Source organism: Phyllostomus discolor, chromosome 5 (genome assembly GCF_004126475.2).
Source record: "Phyllostomus discolor isolate MPI-MPIP mPhyDis1 chromosome 5, mPhyDis1.pri.v3, whole genome shotgun sequence".
NCBI lineage: Eukaryota > Metazoa > Chordata > Mammalia > Chiroptera > Phyllostomidae > Phyllostomus > Phyllostomus discolor.
In genome coordinates this window covers 127709537-127733408 of record NC_040907.2, presented here as the reverse complement: position 1 = coordinate 127733408, position 23872 = coordinate 127709537, and the positions used below count along the sequence as shown (strand labels likewise).

The 23872-nt window shown below is 36.5% G+C and overlaps 1 protein-coding gene across 1 annotated transcript in view; it reads left to right on the top strand.

The window, feature by feature from the left end:
* The window catches only part of TET1 (tet methylcytosine dioxygenase 1), a 98840-nt gene that overhangs the window by 35935 nt on the left and 39033 nt on the right, over positions 1–23872 (top strand). The gene's annotated exons all lie outside the window — the stretch shown is intronic.

Below are 23872 nucleotides of genomic sequence, written 5' to 3'. Positions count from 1 at the left end.
TTTCATTATCTTGTAGTTTTACCCTTTGCTTTTAATCTTTGGATTAATGGATGATAGAACATAGAGAGGAGAAACTGAATTTCAGGATGTTTACTAATAGTGCATAAAATTTCCTAGTTGGCCTGAAGAGAGTTCAACTTTGTAATTAACATCCCATAATACAGATGTACTTGGAAATGAGAGCATAAACATCATCAGTGATGTTTATGATGTCATGGAGAATGAAAGAGGGGCCTGGAAATTTAAGTAAAGGAAAAAGCTTACTGAGCTTATTACTAAGTGGTCAACTTCATAAAAGACGAAACTATGTTTAAATGGTCAGTCTCTATAATAATCTGAAAAACATACATTAGTATAAAATTCCATTTTTTCCACATGAATTTTGAAAGGTGAAAGAACAAGGGCAGTAAATTGGGATATTTGAGTTAAAATGGGATAGCCTTCAGTGCTCCGAGAACATGAGTTGGTACTGTCTTTCTGGAGAGCCAGTTGGATAGTCTTGAAAATATTTTATGTATGCCTACTACATTCTAAAGAAAGGGAGATTTAACAATGTGTTCTTAAGTGAAAAAATAGATTACAAAATGACATATGGTGTAGATCTCATTTTTTGTTTTAGAACTACAGTGCACCAAATGTAATATATTTATGTACATAAAATGGCACGTGGCAGATTGCATTCTAGTTTCCCAAGATTAGATGACTTGGAGTTTTTCCTCTGCTTTTCCTTATGTGTGTTTACTGTTTTCTTTGTTCTTTTTCTTTTTCTGTCATGTGAATGTAATGAAACAAAAAAAAGCTAACTAAAATAAAAACTGCAAGCCATAACATAATTAAAGAGCAGAGTGAGCAAAGCACAGCATAGGGGATATAGTCAATAATATTGTAATAACTGTGTATAGTGCCAGGTGGATACTGGAAATAATCGAGGGGAATAATTTGCAAAGTATTGATTATCTAACCACTATGCTGTACACCTGGAACTAGTAAAGAATATTGAATGTAAGCTGTAATTGATAAGTAAAATAATATAAAATAAAGTAAAGAGAAAATGGGCAGCACATTGAAAATAGTGAAAACCATTCCTTCTGTTTGAAAGTTCCAGTTAAGTCTTGGGTTGGGGAAGGGCCTTAGGAAAAGGGGAATGGACTGTAAGGTATGATATGGATAATTTTTTATTTATTGTATAACTGTAATTTATAAATATTGCAAAACTAATGCAAAGAATTTCCTTATACAATTTACCTAACATCCCTAAATGTTAATATTTTACGTAACTGTTGTACTGCATTCAAAATCAGGACATTAACATTGACACTATAATAATTACTATTCTAAAGACCTAATTCAAATTTGGCCAGTTTTCCCACTAAAATTCTTCGGGGTGGTGTAGGATTCAATCTAGTATCCCTTATCACATGCAAGTGTCTCGTCTCCTTGGTTTCCAAAATGCAATAACTCTTCAGTGTTTTAGAAGTCTTTCATGACATTTGCACTTTTTAAAAGCTTAAAAATGTTTTGCTTATTATTGATATTAGAGTGAAGAGGGAAGAGAAGGGAAAGATCAGTTTGTTGTTTCATTTAGTTATGCATTCATTGACTGACTATTGTGTGTCCTGACTGGGGATTGAATCTCCAGCCTCAGGGTATTGGGACAATGTTCTAGCCAATTGAGCTATCCAGCCAAGGTAATACTGGTGCTTTTAAAGAATTCTAGTCAGTTTATTTTGTAGACTGTATCTCAAGTTGAGTTTGTGTGATGCCCCCTTATGACTAAACTTAAGATACGCATGTTTGGCAAGAATTCACAGAAGCAATAAGCTCTTCTCAGGGTACCAGGTCAGGTCTTATTACCGAATTAACCTTGATCACTTGGCTTAAGTTTCTGCTGGAATGCTCGTCTATAAAATGATTGTTTTCCTTTGCAATTAGCAAGTCCTTTGTGCAGAGATACTTGGACACTGTGTAAATATACTGTTTTCATCATATTTTCCCCACCAAGTTTAGCATACATACATAATTCTTACTTCCAATAACTATTGTTTTTACTTCCAACAATTATTAATGTGGTGCTTACCAAATGGTCATTTCTATTTCTACCATTTCTGTCTACAAATGGGAATTCTGTAAGGAGGCACCAACCCTCTTCTCCCACTCTTAATTATTTATTATATCAGTGTCGATTCACAGCTCTTTCCAGTATTCTGTGGGCTGTAACCCATCACCGGTAGTTGAAGCGAAAACTTGCCATGTCAGTTCCAAGGATAAAAGTGGGACTGAGGCTTGAGGGAAGGGAGATACAGCATATTGGATTGCTTGGAGGTAGTTAGATTGTTGTTACTTTGGGCACCTAAGCAAAGGTTGATGGATCACTGTTAATATAGACAATGCAGAAATAGTTCATGCCTTGCAGCAGTAGATGGACTCCATGTTTTTAAAGGTCTTTTTAACCTTGAGATTCTCTCAGCAGCTTAAGCAGAAAACACAGATGGCTACTTCAGAACTACTTAGCTCTAAAGCTTGTGTAGTAAGGGTTTTATATCAGTATTGTTTAGCCTGTGGTGGATCTGACTCATGATTAGTAAAACCCAGCCATTACCCAACACAGAAGGTAAGGTATATGGAGTTTAAATGCAAATAATCTAAAAATGCCAGAGCCAACAGATTCTACCAGTTTCATATAGCTAGATTCTCACTTCTTAAGACTAAACATAATGATGTCTAAGTTTAGGTCCAGGTGACTTTTTCTTGGGATGTACAAAGGAGATTATTGTACTTGCTGATATAATTGTTGTTTTCTAGTACCAAGTACATAGTTGTTTTCTCGTACCAAGTACATAGCTTTATGATTTTTTGCCTACTGCCACTTAGTTCCTTTTCACCACTTTTTCCTTAGAATTTCAGCCTTGATTTATTTCTCCCAGACATCCACACTTTTAAAAATGAATTTTATACTTGTTTTTATTTCCATGATTTCTGGTTTCCAGTGAAGCTACATAATGGTTTTGGCAAATTTATTTTGTTTTTGTGTTTTAAAATTTATTTTAGTACACCAAAAATAGCAAACTTTATTGTTATTGAAACTTTTTTCAATTTTCACTCTTTAAATATTTTTTTAGATTATATTTATTTATTTTTGAGAGATTGTGGAAGGAAGGGGAAAAGGGAGGGAAACATCAATGTGTGAGAGCAAGGTGCATTGGTCGCCTCCTTCACACCCCCAACCAAAGACCTGGCCTGCAACCCAGGCATGTGACCTGACCAGGAATTGAACCAATGACCTTTCATTTCTCTGGCTGGACCTCAATCCACTGAGCCATAGCAGCCGGGGCTTAATGAAACATTTTGAAAATTTATTTTTTCCTAATTTTATTGAGATATAATTGATTTATTCCATCACACTATACATTTAGGGTGTAGAACATTGATAATCCAATAAATGTATAGGCTGTGAAATGATTATTATATATATATTTATGTTCTTTTTGAATGTCACTGAAATTTTCCTTTTAGTAGCTTATAGCATTGGTCTCATTTATTACGGGCCCCCAAATTTCTGATTTGTGTTTGTCAATTGTTAGAGTTAGATTGTCTTAGATGTTACTTGAATCTCTACTACCCAAGTGCTGCTCACCCCTGGCAATGGTCCTTTGTGTACATATATAATCCAGCTTTTAGTCCCTCTGATTGCTCTTTCTCAAACTGATTTGTTTGAATCAGTTTTGTGAGTAAAACATTGATAGGCTTTGTAGGAAGTGCTTCATTATTGTTCAAATGTATAACATCTGCTGAGGCTTCTTCATGTCTGAGCCTTGTGTTCTCAAAACTCGATTCCACGGCTGTCATCTCATTTTTTAGCAAGCATCAAAATAGTTTACAAACAGGCCACATGAGCCTACCTGGCAACTTTTCAGCGAGGTGTGGAGTAGAGGGATTCTAGGGTCAGGCTGTAACTTTTGTAATTCATAAGAGAGAGGTGAGAAAAATTGAACCAGAGCTGAAAATCCTCAGTGTTCACAGACTACAAAATAATTTTTAGATGTTATTTTTGTTGATTTTTATTAAAAGCCTTACATCTATGCCAGTCTCTCCCATCCTCAGTCATGGGAGAATGTGATTTTTTTTCCCTATTTTGTTGTATAACAACAAGCTTTTTGGAAATGTGGGATTCAGAATCTTCTTTCTTCTTTCTTTTTTTTTTTTTTTAATAATTTGAGCTCTTGAGGATTTTAGAATCTTTTTTTATTTAAAGATTTTTATTTTTTATTTATTTTTAGAGAGGGAAGGGAAGGAGATAGAGAGAGAGAGAAACATCAATGTGCGGTTGCTGGGGCTTCTGGCCTGCAACCCAGGAATGTACCCTGGCTGGGAATCGAACCTGGGACACTTTGGTTCCCAGCCCACGCTCAATCCACTGAGCTATGCCAGCCAGGGCTTTCTTCTTTCTGTCTTGTTTTTATTCTTGTCTTCCTTTTCCTTCATTGGATTTATATTCCATTATATTCAAGATGTTTATGAGGAACTAAAAAGTAATATAGCCCTAGATCTGAATTTTTATAACATTCCAAGGCATTCCTAAGAGGAAGTGGGAAAGTACAGTGCTCTCTTCTGTATGTTTGTAATGACTTACACCTTTAATCAGTTTTTCAATTCAATATAATGCTTTTATTTTTATCTTGCAAATTTTTATTTACACCAGGAAATACATGAAACAATGGTGGCCACATATGTGCTGGCATTTTATTTCAAATAATGACTCAGTCCAAACAGATGATATTCTAGACACTTAATTATTATGTCTTTCTTTAATTGTAAAAATTTTGATAGTGGACAATTCACTTTGCCTGACTCACCAGGTAGACCTAGTATTAATAGTTGTCGTATATTTTTTTCAGACCATTTTTATTAATAATAGAAGTAAATATACAAAATGGTATCATGCTATAATTGTTTTGCCATATGGTTTTTAAACTTCTTTAGAGTTCTATAATAACTTAATAAATACAAGAGTTTTGTGTAAGGCATTTGTGTAGTTAAGAAGGGCTACAAAAACACTCTGAATCACTAATCAACTGGTGTAGAAATAGAACATTGCCAGTGTGTGTCCCTCTGCCACCTCATTGTCCTCCGAGCCCCCGAGAGGAAATTTCTTTCCTAAAGTTAGAGCAATCATTTCCTTACTCTTCTATATAAAGTTTTACCACTTCCATATGCATCCTTAATACTATAGTTCTTTTTAAATCCAACCCACAGACTTCATTCAGAGTTTACCCATTGTCCTATTTGTCCTTCATAGTAAGAATTTTTCAAGTTCAGTATCTAATCCAAGATCATTTGTTACATTTCAGTTGCCATGTCTCTTCGGCTTTCCTTCATCTGGACCACTGCTCTTTGTCCTCTCAACTTTGACATTTTGAAGAGACAGGGCCAGTTATTTCTAGAATGTCCCTCGATTTTGGTTTGCCTGGTACTTCATTAGGCTCAGGTTATATACATAGGTGGTGGGAATACCCCAGAAGTGATACTGTGTTCTTCAGGTGATCCTATAAGGTTGCAGGTGATTGTGACTCTGGTGACTTTGATCACCAAGTACTGGACATGTCCTCCAAGAGTTTCTACTGTAAAGTTACTATTTTCCCTTTGTAGTAAAGAACTAACTTGTGGGGAGATTATTTCAAGTTGTGTGAATATCCTGTTCCTTATAGTACATTGACAGCTCTTGCCTGGATCAAATTATTGTAATGTTTGCCAGATGGTGATTTTTTTCAATCCTCACCTGAGGATATGTTTATTGATATGAGAGAGAGGAAGGGAGAGAGAGAGAGACTGAGAGACAGACAGACTGAGAAACACCCACCAATCAGTTGCCTCCCACATGTGCCCCAACCAGGATCTAAACATGTAATCTCAGTATGTGTCCTGACTGCAATCAAACCTGCAACTTTTTGGTGTGAGGGATAATGCTCCAACCCGATAGTGATTTTTTAAAATATATCATTTCTTCTATATTTCTTAGTAAATATTTTACTAACTTTATTTACTTGTGTCAATATGTATCCATGGATTCTGATTTTACTCAGTGGGTTAGAATTCATTACTGTCATTACTTATTTTGATGTTCAGACTGTCTGAGATTTGGACAGTGGGAGCCCCTTCAAGCTGGCTTGTGACAGGCTTGTGCCCCTGTCATTCTTTGGGCACAAGATGGTCCAGACTTACTCTCCCAGCCCCAGCCCTGGACTCAGCCATTGTGCTAAAGACCTCTGGTTCTTTTTAGTGGGAAATGATATTAAAACCTGACATCCAGAAGCTAAGTGTGCTCATATCACTAAGGTTATAATTGCTCGTGCCCTTTTGGTGGACAGACTGGCAAAAATAGCCATTTCAGATCATTCTTGCCTTTCACCATTTTGTATTTGTAGCTCCTTTCTCTCACCATGAGAAGCTTGGTTCCCCCAAAAATCAATATAAACTGAACAAGCAAAATACAGACACTCATAGAGAGCAGGTTGACAGCATAGGGTGGGGTGAGGGGGCAACTGAGAAGGGTAGAGGGAGTGGGCAAAAAAGAAAAACAAGCCCTGGCTGGCGTAGCTCAGTGGATTGAGCATGGGCTGCTAACTGGTTCAATTCCCAGTCAGGGTACATGCCTGGGTTGCAGACCATGACCCACAGCAACCGCACATTGGTGTTTCTCTCTCTCTCTCTCTTTCTCCCCCCATTCCCTCTCTAAAAATAAATAAAATCTTAAAAAAAAAAGAAAAACAAAGAGAAAGAATTCATGGACACAGATACCAGTGTGGTGATTGTGGTGGGGTGGGGAAGGGGTGGGTGGAGATGGAAGAGGGGATGGGAGATAAATGATCATGAAAACAATAAAAAAAAAACAACTTTAACCTTTAAAAAGTGTATATATAGCAAGTGTATATATAGCCCTGCATTGACTGGTGTGGCTCTAGATTGAGAGCTGGTCTGTGAACTGAAAGATATCGCCAGTTTGATTTTCAGTCAGGGCACATGCCTGGGTTTGTGGGCCAGGTCCCCAGTTGGAGGTGTTTGAGAGGCAACCGATTAAAGTTTCTCTCCCACATTCATGTTTGTCTTTTCTTCTTCCCTTCCCCTCTCTCTAAAAATAAATAAATAAAATCTTTTTTAAAAATTAAAGTAAATAAATATACTGCTTTGCTCAATTCTACAATACACATAAACTTGTTTTAGAGTTGCTATGCCCACATTACTATTAACAATAAGACTACTAACATATTAAGTCAAATTTAAGTTTTCTTTATAGTTCTTTTTAGTCCTTGTATCTTTAGACTGAGAAGTGAAAGTACTGTAGCTAAAAATACTTGGATTGTTTCTTTTCCACTTTAATATAGTTGTTACCCACTTGGTATATGGGTAACTTGATTTGTTTCTGTTTGTTTCCAGATCTGAAGTTAAAAGAAAAAGTCCTTGTCAATTTAACTTTTGGCATTTTTGTTATGACGTGTCTTGGTTTGGGCCTCTTCGCTTTCACACCATGTGGGGCTCTCTGTGCTTCCCGGAACTGGATGTTTGTTTCCTTCGCCAACTTGGGGAAGTTTTGAGCCATTATTTCTTTAAATAGGTGTTCTGTCCTTTTCTCTCTCTCTCCTGCAATCCCTATGATTCAAAAGTTGGTAGTCTTGTCATTCTTCCAGAGGTCCCTAACACTATCCTTATTTTTAAAAATTCCTTTTTCTTTCTGTTGTTCCAATTGGCTATTTTCCAATACCTTTTCTTCCAAGTCACTAATTGGATTCTCTGCTTCATCTAATCTGTTCTTGATTCCATCTAATGTATTCTTCATTTCTGGCTGGTTCTTTTTTATTTTTTCCATTTCCTTTATGTTTCCTATCTCTTTGTTAAAGTTCTCACCGAGATCAGTGAACATCGTTATAACCAGTGATTTGAACTGTTTATCTGATAGATTGCTTGTGTCTGTTTCATTTAGTTCTTTTTCTGGGGTTTCATCTGGTCTTTCATTTGCGAGATAATCTTTCTGTTTCCTCATTTTGGCTGTCTCTCTGTGTTTGTTTATATGTATTAGATGAAGTAGCAACCTCTCCTGGTCTTGAAGGAGTGTCCTTGTGTAGTAGCTATCCCTTCGTAGACTGTGTGTCCTGGGTGTCTTTGGTAGGCCAGCTGAAGCTGGAGCATGCGTGGGCCACAGAGAGTGGGGAGGGGCAAGCCTGGACCTGTAGCTGAGTGGGGATGGGGCACATGGGAACCTAGAGCTGAAGCTGGAGCTGATGTGACCTGTAGGCATTCCCAGAGGTAAGCCACTGGGGCTGTAGCTGAAGTGGGTGTAGTCTGCAGAAATCCTGGGGACAAGCCACAGTTTTGGGTCATCACTGTACCTAGGGCTCTGCAAGCTGAGGGGAAAGTTGAGGGGAGTACCGAGGGGAATCCCTGGGCAAGCTATACTGCTGGAAGCTGGGGCTGGAGCAAGCTGCAGGAAGACTTGTTTCTATGTGGTCTCTTTCTTTCTCAGTCAGCTCTCAGTTCTTTCTCAGGAGGAAGTGCTGTCTGTAGGTGTAAATGCAATGTATTGCTAGGAGGAGGTGAGTTCAGGGTCTTCCTATGTTGCCATCTTTGACCGAGGTCATAATATATTTTTTAAGGATAAGTTCCTAGGAGGGAGATTCAGTGATGAGCATGTAGTGAAACATTTTCATTTGCATAAAAATCTTTGATTTTTATTCTGATTATAAAAAACAATCTTGATTATTATACAAGTATTTGAGCTCATTATACAAATTAATTAAACATTACGGAATGCATACCAAAAGTGAAAGTAACTAACCCCATACTAACTATCATACATTGATTTATGTTCCTGTGATTATACTAATATTTACTATTTTATAAAAATTAGATTGTGCTATATTCATTGCAACTTGGCTCTTTTCATATTAATTTACTTTTGGGATCAGTGTGAATTTCCATTATGATTGAGAAATATCGATTTAAAGATAATACTTTAAAGACATAAAGGGGATCAGTAGTAAATTTTAAATAGAATATGTCATTTAAATTAATAGGAAAAGAGAATGAAAAAGAAAAATGACCCATTAGCAAAAAAAACCTGCCAGCAGCAAACATTTATTTTGATAAATGTCTATGAAATACCATCTAAAAGAAATGCCTTAGATTGTGTACATAAAAGAGTTTAAACTGTTATATTGTCCATAAAGGACACACCTAAAGCAAAGGGAATTCATATGCAAAGAATGGGCAACAACATTCCAGAAAAATGTAACCGAAAATAAAATACACTTCTAGGTGTGACATTTGTGATTTGTTATATCTATATGTGCATTGTAAAGGATCCCCCTCATCAAGTTAAGACATCCATCAATTCATTTAGCTTTCTTTTTTGTAAGAACATTTAAATTCTACTCTTAACAAATTTCAACTATACAGTACAGTGTTACCAACTGTATTGTCACCATGTTATATATTAGATCCTCAGAGTTTATCTTACAATTGAAAGTTGTATGTACCAAGTTACTAACATCTCCCTATTTCCCCCACTCACCTAGCAACCACGTTCTACTCTCTGGTTCTATGAGTTTTATATTTATTTTTTTAAGATTGCACACATAGGGATACCCTGCAGTATTTATCTTTGTCTGATGTATTTTACTTATCACAATGCTTGTCAGGTTCATCCACCCTTTTGCAAATGACAAAATTTCTTCTTTTTTAAAAGCTGAATAATATTTCATTATGTATCACATTTTTAACCCATTTTTCTGTGTACAGGCACTTCTTAGGTTGTTTCCTTACCTCTGTTGTTGAGAATAATGCTGCTACTTCATTAAGATAATATTTCATTGTTTTTGATTTGCTTTTTTCTGATGATTAATGGTAATTAGCACCTTTTCGTGTACCTTTTGCCATTTCTGTAAATGATATTTTAATGGCTACTTAGGATTCCATTGTTACAGACATATTATTCTATATTGTATTCACCTAGTCCTGTATAATTTTGAAACATTTGCCCCGACTAGTGTAGCTCAGTGGATTGAGCGCCAGCCTGAGAACCAAAGGGTCGTAGTTCAATTCCCAGTCAGGGCACTTGCATGGGTTGCAGGCCAGGTACCCAGCAGGGGGCATGTGAGAGGCAACTACACATTGACATTTCTCTCCCTCTCTTTCCCCCTCTCTAAATATAAATAAAGAAACTCTTAAAAAATTAGTAAAAGCTCTTGCACTAAAAAAAATTTTTTTAAGAAATATTTGCTATTAAATAAAGCTCCAACAAAACTTCCATTAACATTCTTATACATATTTTTATTCCTTTATTAAAGAAAACTCAATCTAGAAATACTTTAAAATTATTTTATTAAAAAGGAAAAGATAGGAGAAATTTCCATTATTGTAGTTATCTATGGAAATAAAGGAAGGAGAAAGGACTAAATCTGTCAGTGTTGCATTCGTGTGAAGTGCGTCTTGGCTTCATGACTCTGCCTATAGGTGCTTCTCTTGGCTTCTCTTCCTGACTTCTCAAGATTGAGTCATGCAGTAAAAGGACTTAGGTTAAAAAACAAAACAATCCCTCCCTAAAAAACTGAAGCTCTGGTTAAGAGGGGAGCTCTTTTTGTGGTTGACATGGAGTCAGTGATACTAGGTCCTACAGATTGTTTTGCAGGAGGCAATAAAATATTAATGTACCTAACATAACTTTACTAACCAGTCCTGACATTTAAAGTATCTTGTTCTAGAAGAGCCAGCTTCTGAAAACAAGTATTCGAAAAATTGACATTTAGAAAGGAAGAGAACTCTATTACTTTATTCTAAAATAATATTTACAAATGAATACAACAGCATGGAAAATCTCTCCAAATAAATTCGCCATGTAAGACTTGTGTTTCTTCTTAAAAAAAAAAAAGATTTTATTTATTTTTAAAGAGAGGGGAAGGGAGGGAGAAAGAGAGGGAGACAAATCAGTGTGAGAGAAACTTGGACCAGTTGGTTGCCTCTCCTGTGTGCAGATTGAAGACTTCCAATCAATTGAGGCACACCAGTCAGGGCAACCTGTGTTTCTTTTTAAAACATTTTATTTAGCCCTTGCTGGTGTGGCTCAGTGGATTGAGTGCCAGCCTGTGAACCAAAGGGTCTCCAGTTTGATTCCTAATAAGGGCACGTGCCTGGGTTACAGCCAGGTCCCCAGTTGGGGGCGTGCGAGGGGCAACCACACACTGATGTTTATCTCCCTCACCTTCTCCCTCCCTTCCCCTGTCTCTAGAAATAAAGTCTTTACATTTTTAAATTTGTTTACTCATTTTTATTCTTAAGGTAAACATGCAACTTTTAAATGAAAATTTTCCAACATCAAACAATTTGAGAGAATGATGCAATGAACACCACTATACCTGTGATCTTAATTCTGTAGTTCCCTTTTTCTTTAATGTGTATGGACCCTTGGAAAGCTGTAGGTATCATCATTAAAGCTTTGTCTCTTAATACCATTAAGACCATTCTATACCATTGTAATACCATTATTAGAATTCCCCAATATCTAATACCTAGTCTATACTTAGATTGACTCGTTTGTCCCCAGAATAAAATGCATATTTGACCCCAGAGGACAACCACTAAGACCAAAGTCCAGGATAAGGAGATAGCTCTGCAAACAAAGTGCGGTTGATATAATAAATATCTGTGCAGCAATAGTAAAGGAAGGAATGTTCTGTTTTATGTGAGGAAGGCTGGGGGATAAGAAATATTTGACTCTACCATCTGGGTGATTGTTAAGAAATATTTCATTCCACAGATTACTTTCCTTCTAGTTCTCTGTCTTTTGGGGGCAGTTTAACGACCAAAAGTCATTCTTTTTTCAAGTTTCTACTTGAGACAAGACTGGCTGTTTAACGTAGCCTAGGGGAAGCAAGGCTAGTGTGGGCATACTGTTATTGTAAGAGACATTCTGCAAAATTTGGCCAAGGCTAGGAAATGGAGGCCCTGTTTGCTGGGCTGAAAAAAAAATGTGATTTTTGCTGTAGGAATTTATGGTTCCCAGGTTTCTTTACCAAGCTGCTCTTTGAATCTTTATATAGAATCTTTACCTTCAGACCTAGGTATCAGTTAGTTTAGAATCTTGGTTTCTGAAACCTACCTAAAGTGATGTGGATGTTTAGCCAGGTGCAGTGTGGAATACAGCCTAAAGCCACAAGATTTGCATTTAAAAAGATACCTTAAATACTGCATTGTTCAATACTTGAAATTTGGGTGTGCAACTAGAAACTGACTTTGTGATTTTATTTTATTTTAATTAATTCAAAATTTAAAACAAGTAAAAAAGGAATATTATAAGATTAAATACAACTTTGTTTTGGTAGCGCTACATTTTACATAGTAACCATCCAAAATTTAGCTTGGACTGAGATTTATTATGTGTGAAATATAAATTGAATTTCATAGACTTTATTTTAAAAGTTAAATATCTCAGATACCTTCTTATATGAATTACATGTTGAAATAATATTTTTGTCATGATGGCTTCAATAGAAACACATTAAAATTTATTTTATTGGTTTCTTTTTCTCTAATGTCCTGTCCATGAGAGTGAGTACCTTGTCTCTACTGTTAACCATGCCTGCAGCATGTTACGGCGCCTTTAAACATTTGTTGAATTAATGCGCTAAGGAAGAAGCAGTAGGAATGGAGAATGCAGGATGAATGGGAGAGGCTTTAAGGAAATGCAGCTGAAGTTGCAGGCTGAGTTTGCTTCTTGAACATATGAGGCACCTCAGAAGACTTATGGGTTCTTAGGTAGGTTTTGAGGTTAAAATGGGTTTAGAAAAGTAGTAACTAGTTAATTTTTGGACATGGCTGAGTTTTAATTGCCGGGTAAAGATGTCCAGTTGCTGGATGATTAGTTTAGGAGAAAGATCCTGTCTTGCTGTGGGAGTCATCAGCAAGTGTAGGCTGAAGGCAAGGACATAGCTTGTGGGGATGGAGCTAGAAGGAAAAATTTTATATGTCTTAAAACTTTGTGGAATGCACTTTCATTTAGGAATATGTAAATACTTCTGTGTGTATCCCCACCAGCTAAGTGCTGAATAAAATACTGAGTATTCTTGAAGCTCGTGTTTTTAGAAAGCCCGGGGGGGGGGTGGATTGGAGGAAAAAACTAGTAAACCAAGGCCAATGGGCAATATGGAAGGAAATGAAAATCAAAACTTTTATTGGTGTCTTGCAGGATCATGAATGAACTAGTCATCTATTGCCTGTTGGATGGTATTAGGTGAGGCAAGTTCCTTGAATATTTGATCATAATGAGGGAACATTCCAGACATGATGACTTGATAACTGGATTTGTCATGGGACAAATCTTCTAAAATCTTTGAGCATTTAAATGTCATTAAAAAAAAAACTAATGTATTTGGAGCTTGCCCTCTATCATGAGCCTTCACAGTATAAGTGCATATAAACCATATTTGTAAAACTAGTGTGACTGAATCACCAGACAGGGTTAATTTTTTTATTAATGAGGCAATTCATACAGGGGTGTTATTTAATATCAATAAGATCTCACTGAATTGTAGTCTCCTAATTATATGGAAGTAAAAATTTTGAGGAAAAAAGTTAGGTAAAAGGTAAAACATACCAAGGCTCTCCAGAAATTAGGAGTGTTGAAGTCCAAGGAACATTTGAGGGGAAATGGACAGCGGCTTCTGACCACATCTTCAAGAAGTATATTTTAAATTTGGTTCTAATTTTATCCACTTTCATTAGTAACTTTGTGTAGATCCAGCCAGTGTGCATATACTGAATTTGACCTAAGGTGAAAATACTTTGAATAGCAGTACTGTGTTGCTACAACTCAGAAACAGATAAATAAAAACAGGCCATTGGGTTCACAAAGGCAATAGTTCCCACCAGTTGAGAAAAGAAACTCCCACAGGAATTGTGTTGTTCTTGCAAATTCTAAGCATCTGTGGTCATCTTAGTTCAGTAACACTAGTAAGTATTAGTAACTCATGCACTTCGTTGTAATGTTACTTCTTACTTGCTGCTAAAATTAGTATTTGTAGATCACTGCTGTGGGATTAAAATTAGAATATTGTTGTACCTCTGGCCCAAGTCCTGGTACTGAGAGCATTGATTTGACATTGACTAATCATTCTAAAACCTTATCAGAAAATTTCATATCAAAAAGGGAGATATTAACGCTATTAATACCAGTAGTTAAAGCAAAAGGGATAGTTCCTATAAAGTGGTCATAATGATGTGTGGCAGGTAGTAAATACTCACTGCAAAAATAATAGCTATTCATAAATATTCTTTTTAATCGTGGATTTGAGCATGGAATAACTAGGGTTTTGTTATATGCTGAAGGACAGGTAGAAAAGAACCTACCCAACATGTAGTTTTACCTGACAGTTCTTTTCCACACATATTAAGGTCCAATAATTTATATAAATACGTGGTTTCATTTACTACTTACAGTAAACCTGTTCAGTAAGTGCTATTACCAGTCTCAGTTTATCTTGAGGAAACTGGCTCAGAGAGGTTTCACAGAGCAGGCTGTCGCTCTAGGCCACATGGCTGGTAAAATAAGGAGCTGGGCAAGTAGCCAAAGCTGGTCTGATGCCAATTAAGCCCACATTCTTTTTTTTTTTTTTAAGATTTTACTTATTTTTAGCCACAGAGGGAGGGAGGGAGAAAGAGAAGGAGAGAAACGTGGATATGAGATGGCAACATTGGTTGCCCCTCACATGCCCCCACCAGGGACCCACAACTTAAGCATGTGTCCCAAGCAGTAAATTAACCAGCTACCCTTCAGCCCATCGGTTTGCAGGACGAAACCCAACTCACTGAGTCACAACAGTTAGGGCAACACACATTCTTTTTAAAAAATGAAAAAATTAAGGTATGTGAGAAGTATAAGGAATTATTCACTGAACACCAGAGTAGAAGGTATGAACTTGAGGCATGGATAGGATCATTCATGAAAAGGCAGTGGGTTTCAATTTAGAACCCATTAAGGGGCAGGCTTAGGGACACACAGCTACAGTCAAGGGAGAAGGATGGCGACAAGTGAGCATGGAGGCCCAGGACAGACCATAGATCACAAATTCTGTTGAAAATCTCAAGGGTCTATAAAAGAGTAGATTCAATCTATGGTATTTAAGGAGTGATTTGAATTTGGCAACTGGAACTCATAACCCGGGAGCGTAGACATTTAACTTATGAGTGAAGGGGAAATTTGATAGGATGATAGCCAGGTTTGGGGTCAGAAATGTTATTGTCTTTTTGACTGGACATAACGTAATGTACTGTCTCATAATTCCAGAGAAGGAGGTCCAGAGCCAAGGACACCTGTGACTGGAGAGGTTTTATCCTTAGGTCAGCCATGCTTTCCACACAGTTGGAACCAGCCTTTAATTTATGTGGTTTTTTAAATTAATTAGAAGTGATTTGATTAATTAGACACTAGTACCTTGTGTCCCCTACTCTTTTGCCCCACCCAAAGTTAAAAATTTTACTTTGGAGTATAAGACCCTGTGGCCAAATGAGGGTGGAGTTTTTGTTTAGAATAGGAGTTTAAAAATTAGAATAGAAAGAAGTCTGGATCTGGTTCAGGGAAGTAGGAAACTTTTGAAATCTTTGTCATGGCTTCTGTTTGGTCCAGGCAGGACAAGGAAATAAGGCCTTATGGCACTAAAATAGGGCAAATGAGAAAGAGTGCTGACTCAGTCCCTTAGACACCCTCCTCCCTATCTCAGGCCAATCAGGTCCTGCCTTCCTATGGCCTTTGAACCCTTTACCAGCTGGCTGTAGACAAATGGGAGAAACAGAAATTACAGGCAAAATTCAACGACTATTAGGGCTACAAAACTTAGTAGACTACACATCTTTTTTATGCCTAAAAAGCGGAAAAAGAATTTAACAACTGGAATTCTGTAGTAGACGATTTCTAGGAAAACAAGGTAGCTGTTTGCAGGTCCCCCTTGAAGGGGGACTTCTTTCATGTGTGTGTTAAAATTTTATTTTAGAATCTCTTTGGGTGGATGTTTGAGCAACTGGTTCATCTCTCCTCTTGACGTAAATTTAGTTTTGTTAGCAAGCCATTGTGGTAGACAGTGCACCGAGGATGGTTACAAAGCACGAGCGTTCCTCCAAGCTTCTTACTCTGGACTGTAGGGGGTAAAATACAGTATTGGGCGTGATTGTCATTTTAAAAATGTTTGTTTGTTTGTTTGTATGTATGTATGGAGAAGGGAAGGGTGGGAGAAAGAGAGGAAGAAAAGCATCGATGTGAGAGAGAAACATTGATCTGCCACCTCTTGCAACCCAGGCATGTGCGCTGCCCAGGAATTGAACCAGTAACCTATCAGTTAGTGGGATGATGCCCAACCCATTGAGCTACACCCATTAAGGCCATTGTGTCCTCTTAAAGTCAACATTAATGGAGGCACCAGTGGTTCTCCCAATATTTTTTTCGAACACTCAGTTTTCAGGTTGAGAACATAGATCCTGAGAGTGTCACTTCTCAGGATCTTGAAAGTATTCAAAGCATGAATACTTTGTGGGATGTTCCTTGTGGTCTACATGTTATGTCTTGACATTGCTTTTTCCTCAAATGAATAAAAATTGTTTCTTGTGAGGGTGGGTAAAACAATAGTAATTATTACAAGGCGTGGCAGTAGATAAACAGATACTATATTTGCTCTATTAAAATTTCACAGGGAGAACTACTAGAGAGAAAAATATTTTAAAAGCCTCCCAGGGTGGGAGTGAAAAAAAATAGCAGATTGAGAAACACTGATGTAAAAGTCATAGTCTTGTTGGACCATGGCTGTAAACATGTTTTGAAAGGTGTTATTTTTCCTTATGATATGAGCACCTGTTTCTTGAGAGGGGAAATACAGCGTGTATGGGATGTGAGTGTGTGTTGGGAGGGGTTACAATCAGATCTGTCCATAGAGCAAAATCATTTCAGACTAAAACACCTCTTTGTTCGATGCCATTTGACCTCCTTCAGGACTGGTGTAAGAATATTATGGTGATAGCAATGTAGAGAAATGAGAAAATGGAGGGAACTTCAGAACTGTTGGATCCAGATCTGATCTGAGAAGCTCACCATTACTGTTGGTTGAGAGTGGGCAGGAGCGACCCTGAGCAATCTATAAATCTTAAGATGAGCATAGAGGAGAAGGCAAAGAACTAGGGGACTTGGAGTTACTTACTGTCTTTTAAACTGTACTCTTGATCTCTTTGGGGCAAAGTAGAAGATGGGAGAGGAAAAATGATGGAGGCAAGGAGACAGAGGAGAGGAGAAAAGAGAAAGGAGTGTGGATGGCATGAGTTTGGTGTTCCTAGACTATACATGGAAATTGCTGGTATAAAGCAGCCACTCTCCCAATAGCCTGAAAACATTTCCTTCAGAGAGTTGGCTTCTCTTTAGAGATACTAGGTGTTAAATATTTTGAGATTCAAGATGGATGTTTGGGAATATGCTATATCTAAGCAGATTAAATGCCAAGAAAATCTGCATTTAAAAAAAAGTTATATTGTTGCTAGTGGGGCCTATTTCAACTAGTAGTTTGGATTCCAGCTCACTGATCTTGCACATTTCCAACCAACTCTTGCTCAGGTGGTTGGTCACATTGATAGTTTATAATCTGCCGTGGAGGGCATATTTACACCGCAAAAACTGGCCAACAATACAAAACAGGGACTCCCCCACCCCACTTCCCAAGCTGATTGTTAAGCACTTCCCAGCATACCACTGAGTATACAGTATCTATGAGGCAAATGTTAACAGTTGTACATAGTCTTCCTGAAGTATTTTAAACGAGCAGATGCACATGTGTGTGTATTCTGCACCCTTCTCCTCGCGCTCCACTGTGTTTATAATTTGATCCTGCATAAACTATTCTGCATTCATCTTTTCTTCACTTAGTATATACTAGAAATCTTCCCACAGAGAGCTTCATCAGTTTTGGTTTAATGTCAAAGGAGACATCAAAATATCAAAACAGTATTTAATCAGATCTGGGTCTGATGGTTCCCAAGCCTTTTCTGTTTCTTTAATGTTAAGTATTGCTTCTAACTTCTTCCTACCCACCACTCGTATTGGTTTCTTTTGTATCCTTTCTGAGAGTATTTATATAAATATGAACATATATATACAGTTCCCTTATGCTTCAAATTTTTTTAAAAGATTTTATTTGTTTTTATAGAGAGAGAGGAAGAGAGGGAGAGAAACATCTATCAGTTGCTTTTCACACTCCCCCAACCAGATGCTTGGCCAGCAACCCAGGCATGTGCCCTGACCTGACTAAGGAATCAAAACTATGACCTCTCGTTCTATGGGTTGATGCCCTAACCCTAACTGGCAACCTTTTGACTCACAACCCCATTTTTATCCACTGAGACACACCAGCCCCAAGGCTCCCTATGCTTTTCATATAAAAACGATCATTCCCATATACAGTTTCTATATCATTTTTATAATATATCCTGGATATACTGCCTATTAGTAATGGCATGTTTTTTTTCATTCTTTTAGCTGCTAGGTATTATGTAGTTGTATCACAGTTGGATTGGTCTACTAATGGGCATTTGGATATTTCCAGTTATTTGTTAAAATACACAAAGGTGTCAAAACATATGCAATTCTGTTTTGCCATAATTAGAATATATTCCTAAAAGTAAAAGTGCTATATCAAAGGATAGGTTGCATTTTGTAATTTTTTAAAGAGTTTATTCATTTATTTTCAGAGGGAGGGGAAAGGGGAAAAGAGAGGAAGAGAAACATCGATGTGGGAAAGAAGCATAGATTGGTTACCTCTCACACTTCCTAAACTGGGGACCTGGCCCACAACCCAGTCAGGTACCCTGACTGGGAATCAAACTGTTTATAATTTTTTAATAGTTTGTTTTTATTGTATTTTCCATTGCCATTTATTCCCCCTGATAACTTCTTACACTTCCACACTCATGCATCTATGATTTTGATGATTATTGCCAGATTGCCCTACCATAGGGGTTATACCAATTTTCAATCCAACCAGTTATTGTTTGAGACTGTAATCCCCACAGATCCCCCAAGAGCCTAGGTAGTGAAACTTTTTGATGCTTGCTATTCTGATAAGTAAAAAACATTATTTTAGTGTCCTTTTAATTTTCATTTTTCTTCAAGTTGAGCAGCTTTCAGTGTTTAGTTCAGGGTTGTAGTGAGGATTATATGTGAATGTGTTGTAAAACAGCTAACATTCTTTGAATTGCTAGGTCAGTAGACCTCATTTTACTCGTTTTCTCATCTGTTCCCCATCACTGTTTATGTGAGCACTTATAAAAAGGAAGCAAGTAGTATCGTTGCCTAGGTGACATAATTCCCCAGGATTGCTCTCTTCTATTCTCCACCTTAGTGTTCCAGATTATCCAGTCATAGCAGTTGGGTTGGTTTCTTTTCTTTACAACACTTCTATTTACAAATACATGTTTGTACATTATTTAGATGCATTTTAAAATAAGATCGTGTTACTTTTCTTTTTCAAATACAAGCAAAAATTTATTTAGAAAGTCACAGGAGTAGAAGAGTGTGAGCTGGGTGGCAGGGGTTCAGGAAACAAGTTGGAGGGAAAAGAAGGGTCCTTGGTCCAAAGGAGAAAGACAGCAGAGACAGTTCTGAAGGGACAGTGCGGGGGCTGCTACAGAGAGAGCTGCACTGGGTCCTTTGTAGCAAGGGCTTCTTACAAACTTTTACAATTGCTTTTTCACTCATCTGTGCTGATTCACTTTTTCAGGGGGAGGGAGTAACAGCTTTATTAAGATATGTTTCATATACCATGCAATTCATGTTTTGCCAGTTCACTTTTGACATGACCTCAAGTTGGATTTTTCCCCCAGTAGTGTTTACTCTGGCACTCAGTTTCACAGTGAATGGCAAGTTTCACTATGAAAACTCAGTTCCACTATGATGAGCAGCAAGAGCAAGGGTAACCATCTTGTCAGTGTGTGTACGTACACACACGCACACTATTAAATTTAATAGTATGTGTTTGCAAGAAGTCAGAGGTGATTTCTGAGGATACAGAACAGAAAATCTTATCCCCTAATAAAGTATAATCTGTTAAATTATTTTCCTAAAGTCTAGGTTTAGTATTTTGCACTGTGTAGCACATGTTTTCATGTAACTACAGACTTGTGTTTTTAAGAAGCCATATGAGATACAGCTAAATAATAAAGGTTACTTATATTTAATTAAGTTCTTTAATAAATGAAAATATCTTATGATTTTGGCACTTAAATCTTAAAGGACTTCAGGATATTTTCTGTAGAAGAATGTGTACATTGATGTTCCAGTGTACTTGGCTATGTTTAACTATAGTATTTCAAGCATGAAGTTTTAAAAAAACGTTTCATAGTTGTAAGTACTATTAACATTGTTGGTTTATCAGACTGGCTTTTTGCAGTGGTAGACAAATATTTTAGTGTTGAAATAAAAATAACATAGCACCCGTGGCTTATTTACTTGGGCTGATGTATTACAGATATCTTGCCATACAATCACTAGATTTGATACATAGAGTAATGGCTGCACATTATTTCACAATATGAATGTACAAAGAGTTTACTCATACTTTCTCTAGTATAAATGTTATGTTACATTATAATTTGCTTGCATTTCTGCTTTTTTATAATTGCTTTTTGGATAGATAAAAAAGTTTTATTTGCTTATCTTCTAGTAAAGTCAAATAGGTTTTGTTCCTTTTAATTTTCACTTAAGTGAATTCTATATTCCCATTCTTTATTCACTATGATATCGAGTCATTTTCCTTTTTTATTAATTTCTTGGAGCTCTTTACATTGAGAATAGAAACTATGAAACTGACATTGAAGGAGGCGTGTGGTGGACTTCTGGGTGATGTCACTGCTCACTGTGTTGCTTGTGCTGGCGGTTGCATGACTATATTTATTAACAATTATAGAGCTGTGCTCTGAAAAAGGATGGTTTTATATTATTTTTTATTTTCATTTTTAATATTTTATTTATTGATGACACACACACACTGATTTGTTGTTTCACTTATTTATGCATTCACTTGTTGATTCTTGCATGTGTTCTCACCCTGTACCTTACCCACAACCCAGCCAGGTCAAAAAAGGATTATTGTATTGTATACAAATTATAATCTAATAAATCTGACCAAAACATTTTATACATATAAAAAAGTAATAGTAACTCTTTAACATGTGAATATTTTCATAGTCTATCATTTGACTTCTGAATTTTTTTATGGCAATACAGCTCCTACCTGTTTGACGGGTATACATATCAAGAAACATATTTTACAGCATGATTCAACACACTGACGTGTCTAAACACACACACAAAAAAGATTCAGGTGGTAATTATCTTTCCTAAGTATAGGGTACTTTTTTTATTATCCTATTAAAAAAACTTGTCACAACACTAAATTGGTATTTGGATTCATGAATTGTGATCTGCAATTTGATAAGCACTATCTCATGCTGTCTTTATAAGCTGGAGACTTGAGTAGGACAAAAGTAGAAGAAAAAATTAAAATTGTTAATATTAGATAGCTATCTTTTCCTTTAGGCCTCTCCTTTTCTATGCTTGCCTTGGAAGGTTTTTCCTACTTACTGAATTGTCTTCTCACATCTTCTTTTATATTTAAATTAATATACCTGGAATTTTTGTTGCACAGTATGTGATAGTGGTCAAACTTCCCTCTTGTCATTGTTAAGGAAATGACACTTTCTCCACTGTTTAGAAATGAGAACTTTTTAACAATAAATTATTTAATATTCTAGAGTTTAGTCTGTTAGTTGATCCATCCTTAGCATTGTATGCTATTTCTTAGCATACAATGCTAAGAAATTATTGCTTTTTTAATATTAAAATGTTTATATAATTGCTGTATGTTTAAAAATTGGCCATTTAATATTTATGTTTTGAGTTGTTGAAATATAATATACATACATAAAATGTGTATATGATCATTGTATATTTGGATGAATTTTGATACACTGAACATTACTGCATAACTTATACTGTGACCAAGAAATTAGATATAGTTTATTTGCACTAAGATTGTTTAATGTCATATTATATAATTGGGCAATGCTTTACATATTATATTATGAAAGTAAGTATTACCCTTCTAAATTCTGATCCATTCTTTTAGTGAATACTCTTGGTTTTTCTGTGGAGTCAGTTATATCATCTTCATTCAACAAAAAGTCTACTAATTTTTGATGCTTGTATTTTTCTCTTGGCATTGACTAGAACATCCAGTGCCATGTTTAAGTGTTCATAGTATAGAAGTTCTCTTTCTATTTTTTCCTGACATCAGTAGAAATGCCTCTACTCACTGAGTTCTTGTGGTATAATTTTCGATGAGCTGTTTCAAGATTTTTAAAAATAAAGATAAAAGGGGAGAGTAGAGAGTTATTGCTTAGTGTACAAGATTTCTCTGAGAATGATGAAAATGTTCTACAATTAGAAAAGTTGGGTTTTGCACAACATTGTAAATATACTAAAAGCCACTGAAATGTACAATTTTAAATGGTGAGATTGAATTTTATTTCATGGGAACCTGATCTAAAAATTTTTAAAGGGATTACATGACTACCAACTCACCAGAATCACCAAAAGGAAAAGGCAGAAAATACTAGTGGTTAATAACAATGTAGTGCAACTGGATCTCTCAATCACTGGTGGGAGTGTGTACTGATAACCATTTATAAGATTTTTTTGTACTACCTACTAAAGCTGAAGATGTACAGACATATTTACACATTCTAATATGCAACATTTTCACTCAGCTCGATATATGTATATGTTCACCAAAAGATAACAGTAATAATAAAAGTATAGGCATTCTCTCATTGGTGTGGCTCAGTGGGTTGGGCATCATCCCATAAAGCAAGAGGTCACAGGTTTGATTCCTAGTCAGGGCACATGCCTGAGTTGCTGGCTCCGTCCCTGGTTGGGGGAGTGTGAAGAGCAACTGATTGATGTTTCTCTCTCATATTGATGTTTCTCTCCCTTTCTTCCTCCCTTCCCCTCTCTGTAAAAATAAGTAAAATCTTTTAAAAAATAGTACAGGCATATACCTATAATAACCAAAAACTAGAAATTACTTAAATGTCCACCTACATTAGATTAAAGACATTGTAGTATATTAAGTGAATTACTACACAGCAATAAGAATTAATGAATTACAAGTATACTTAACAATGTGGATGGATCTCACAAGTACAATTTTGAGTGAAAGGATGTCAGTTGTATAAAATTCAAAAATAAGCAAAAGAAGCCAATGTTTATGTCAAAGTATAACCAGAAAAGCCAGCATTCTTGCTGCCTGTCACCTACAAGACTCAATCAGCAGAGACAGTGGTTGAATCTTTATGGGCCCTTTACTCAGATCTCAGGCAATCTGAGAAGACGGTGGGTTTTTACCCTAAAGGACTATCCTATACTCCATCTTAAAGCGACCCTTTTTGTAAGGAGAACAAAATGTAGGTAAGGGGTTTGGAATTCAGGGAAAAGCTAACTGGATTTTAAAACTGCACCAAAGTCATTCAGGGCACACAGGTGCTCATGGCAGTAGTCTTTATCTTGTCCTGGGATCCAGGGCTACTCACCCTGGGGGCCAATAGCTCAGATACCATGGTGATGATTTGCAGTCCTCTTGAGGCACCAAGGTGAAACTGCTTATGGTCTCCCGGAGTCAGGGTGGGTCCTACCTTCAGTTGCTGAACCAACAGCTTTTTTACATGCATTGATTACTACTAAGTTTGCTAGCTAATCCTTAAAAGTAAAAACTTCCAACTTTTGTCCCCATCCAAAGCAGTGGGC